The sequence below is a fragment of the Tamandua tetradactyla genome (genome assembly GCF_023851605.1).
Source record: "Tamandua tetradactyla isolate mTamTet1 chromosome 22 unlocalized genomic scaffold, mTamTet1.pri SUPER_22_unloc_3, whole genome shotgun sequence".
In the NCBI taxonomy this organism is placed as follows: domain Eukaryota; kingdom Metazoa; phylum Chordata; class Mammalia; order Pilosa; family Myrmecophagidae; genus Tamandua; species Tamandua tetradactyla.
In genome coordinates this window covers 498,833-503,467 of record NW_027518253.1, presented here as the reverse complement: position 1 = coordinate 503,467, position 4,635 = coordinate 498,833, and the positions used below count along the sequence as shown (strand labels likewise).

General features: G+C 32.9%; 1 pseudogene; it reads left to right on the top strand.

Annotated features, from left to right (window-relative positions):
• Positions 1-2,433: 2,433 nt before the first annotated feature.
• LOC143672963 (olfactory receptor 5M3-like) lies at positions 2,434-3,359 on the top strand (annotated as a pseudogene).
• Positions 3,360-4,635: the final 1,276 nt, after the last annotated feature.

The following is a 4,635-nucleotide window of genomic DNA, read 5'->3' as shown; positions in this document are numbered from 1 at the left end:
ACACTAAGAGGCATATATCCAACACAAAAGATAGGTATTGTTTCATGTTGCTTTCCATCTTGCTATTCTTTCCCATGCCCCCACCTCAAAAAAAATCATAAAGAAAAGTTGAGGATGACAGGGAAAGTTGAAAAACCAGTTCATAATTTTAGAAAATTTTAATGTTTAAATTTTAGTTGAACCACAGTATGTCATGCCCCAACCAACAGCATTCCTGAAAATTTTAGGGAATGCTCTAGACTCTAAGTATCTATGAAATTTTTTTTGTAGTAATTTTATTGTTCCCTGAAGATTGAGAGGAAGATCTAATGAGAAAGAGGATGTATAATGGAGAAATTAGGGTGTAACAGATGACTGTGACTACTGACATTATATAGATGCTTCTTTGTTAGTATCCAGTGTTTTAGAATAGCCAGAAGGAAATACCTGAAGTTGTTGAACTGTCATCCAGTAACACAGTAACACCGGACTTTGATGACGATTTTAAAATCATATGGCATAAAAAAAGCTGGTTGCCCATGTTTGTGTGAATCTGCTTCTAAATGTTTTGTTATGTTCCACTATTTCAGTGATATATATATATATATATATAAACACACACACTATCTTAGTTAACCTACTTCTATTGTAAGTGAGAGGGGAGGTGTGTTTTGTACAATAAAACAAAGGGTCTTAGAGATTAATTTTCCAGCTCATATGTTCCAAAGCAGTTTATCCAATTTTAGACCATTGTTCTTTAATTTTTTTATTAATCCACTTGTTAATGCCATAAATTTTTATTACTTAACATGAGACTCTCCATGTAGAGTCTAAGTCACTTTGAATTGCAGCTTTCTTCTTGAATATAAAAAGGACAAATTTTCTTTCCAAGGGTGATGGGTGGAAATTAGGAATCACTTTTCTGGATATGAGTCTGCTTATTTTTACCACAGCATTGAGGTTAACCTGCTTACCTGCTCTCTTTCTTAATGATTGTCTAGTGATAATTGTGGATAGAGTCCAACAAATTGTTGAATAAAAGTATAATTCTGGAGGACAAAACTAAGAAATTAGGACCTACCATTTGCCCTAAAGATGACATGTAGCTATCAGAGGGCATGGCCTAACTCTCATCTTCAACAAATCCATTGTCTTACTGAAAAAAAATTTTAATATTCATATTTAAAAATTGTTCTCTATTCTAAAGAGCATGAATGATCAATGATGTTGATGTAATCTCATATAATTTTTAAAAATTTTAAAGCTAAGTAAATGTTAGTTTAACTTTCACCTATTTCTTTCTCATGAATTTTCTAATAGTTTGACTATATTTCAGTAGATTGTATATCCCTATGAGATTAGATAATGTGTAAAGATTTCCCGTTATTATTTGATGAAGGAACACATGTTTTTTCTCCATAATTTCTACTGCCATCATGCAAGATATTAATGTATTATCAGTAATATATTTTGAGAAACATTGTTCTACTAAAATGTTCATTTTATACAACCTATAATTTGAAAATACGTTTTCAAAATATTCAGGTTTTCTTAGATTCCAAAGAATCTCTGAAATTGAGTGCATCACTTCCCAATTTCTGTTCCCATTATAACTCTATAATAATAGATCACAAGTTTTGAAAGTATTCATTAGAATTAGCTCTTGCACAAATGCTGACATTAATCTCCTTGTCTTTCTCACATTTGAATCAACAGAACATAGCAATGCTGTTCTCTAGTAGATTATAATTGCATGCTAGATATGGGGGAATCTCTATCCAGGTACTGTACATAATGCATTAATGTGAATAAGTGATTCATCATTTTATAGTTGAAATGGGTGGCTATTATGATCGATTTGCCCCCTTTTCAATTTAAATTATGGCAAGAATGAGGTTAGATTATCTGACATTTTGGGCTGATGAATTATATGATTCAGTAGCTTCCATCTCTAATGATGGAGAACATTCTTATAATGATAAAAGAGACAAGAGGTATAAGATGATTTCTAAATTCTGTTAAAAACAGCTATCTAACCCTTCATAAATATCTCTAAAAATATGAAAATACCAAACAACCTTGGCAACAGAGGATGTTTAAGAAGTAGTCTTGGACGTTGGACCAATGAAATGTTTAGCACCCTAATGTTTCAAGCCCATTACTTTTTATAATTGCTATATAATAGTATCTATGTATTCATGTATCTAAATTATCTTCAAAGAGCCTATTCCTTAGCTTTAATGCTTTCAACATAGCAAAACTTATGCACCAAAAACATTTGCTGTAAACAATGAAAAAGTGCAGTCACAGATACTCAATAAAGTGGCAATGACAGGAACCATGGATAAAAAATCAATATATAGATTAAGAAATGAATAATTCCTGATTTTTTTTTCACTTTTTTCCTTTTAGATTACACAAGTTTTAAACTACTACTGGTTTATGACTACAACAATGCTCAATTTCACTGATGTGACAGAGTTTTTCCTTTTGGGATTAACTAGTTGCAAGGAATGGCAAGTTCTCTTCTTCATTATTTTTCTCATGGTCTATTTTATCACCATTGTTGGCCATTTGGGTACAATCATGATAATTAAGGCCAGTCCACAACTTAATAGTCCCATGTACTTTTATCTCAGCCATTTGTCATTCATTGATATCTGGTTTTCTTCCAATGTCACCCCTAAAATGCTGGAAAATCTGTTATCAGAGACAAAAACTATTTCTTATGCAGGTTGTTTAGTACAGTGTTTTTTCTTCATTGCCCTTGTGCATGTAGAAATTTTTATTCTTGCTATGATGGCCTTCGATAGATATATGGTAATTGGAAACCCCCTACTCTATGGCAGTGGAATGCCAAGGGTTGTTTGTATTCGACTGATTTATTTCCCTTACATATATGGTTTTCTGACTAGTCTGGCAGCAATGCTATGGACATATGGCTTGTACTTCTGTGGGAAAATTGAAATCAACTACTTCTACTGTGCAGACCCACCTCTCATCAAAATGGCCTGTGCTGGGACCTTTTTAAAAGAATATAAAATGATCATACTTGCAGGCATTAACTTCACATATTCACTGATGATAGTTATCATCTCTTATCTGTTCATTCTCATCACTATTCTACACATGCGCTGTGCTGATGGGAGAAAGAAGGCCTTCTCCACCTGCGGGTCCCACTTGACAGCTGTTACCATATTTTATGGGACCCTCGTATTCATGTATCTCAGGCAGCCCACAGAGTAGTCTGTGGAGCAGCGGAAAATGGTGGCCATGTTTTACACCACGGTGATTCCATGCTGAACTCCATGATCTACAGTCTGAGGAACAAGGATGTGAAAGAAGCCATGAACAAAGTGATCAGGAAACTATGTCAATAAAACAAAACTGAATGAATTGTCTCATATGTTTCACAAATATTTGTTGGGCAACATATTTCTGTCAAGAACATAGGAAAGTTAAGCTGAAGACCTGTGTTTTGAAAGAGAGACACTCAAATTGGGAGTAAAAACAATAGATTGACCCATTCCTGGTGATGTAATTAGTGAGGATTAATTGATATGATAAAATCGAAAGTTGTTAAAGTGGAAAATTTTGATCGGCACAATTGTTATTACAATAAAAAGTGGAAAAAGTGATCATTGAAAAGGTGTTCAAATTCAAAAATTCAGCAGATGCATTTTAAAAGATGCTATTTATTTGCCTATTTAAAGGGGAATTAGTGGCAGAGAAAATTACCAGCATATTTAATTTTGTTTTAAGGCATAGTTTTTTAAATGAGAGTCTCTCTAATATCTATGACATTGTTTAACTCTTCTTTCACTCTGAAAAAGGGACTAACTCTTCAGAGATTTCCACTTTCAAAACAGTAAAACTTACACATTTGATTATTTTACTGGGAAATTGGTAGACAATTTGGATCTCTTGATTCCATTATAGGAATTATTCTTGCAATTAGTACTTCTTCCCTATCCTATCCATGAGACATTTCTAGAATTTTGATTATTGTTTCTTTCATAATTACGTGGTTGGTCCCTTAGGGAGATGCTCCAAAAATTCAAGAGTATATTATAAATGTTGAGACATCACTCATTTGCTGTTCTCCTCTGGTGAAGGTAAGTCTGAAAATCTGAACTCTCGATAATTCAGATTAATGCAGCCCAATCATTTTATTTTAATCCATATTTAAAGAGAAGATGAAAACCTTAACCTTAGATTTATTTGCTAAACTTATATTTTACTGTGTGAAGATGTATTTCTATTACATTTTCTTATTTGTGTCCATAGTATGGTCAAAGCTATCTAAGAATGTGATCCTTATAATGGAGATTTATAAAACTTGATATATCTCATTTGTTCTTCTTTAACCATTCTTTATAGATAATGAAAATTGATTTTCACATGGTTCTTCAAAAATGTGTATGAATGGGGTTGGGAGTATGGATTCAGCATGAAGTATGGAGACATGATTATTCCTTCATGTTTTTCCCATGGGAAATTCCTGAAGTTTTAACACAGATGATTCTGCATTTTTATGTTACATATTCCATCATCCCTATTGTGTATAGGTAATATGATGTGTACTATATAATAGACAACACTTAGTCACTTGATACTATGTTGTTGGATCACCTAACTTTGGAAGGAATGGGGAGG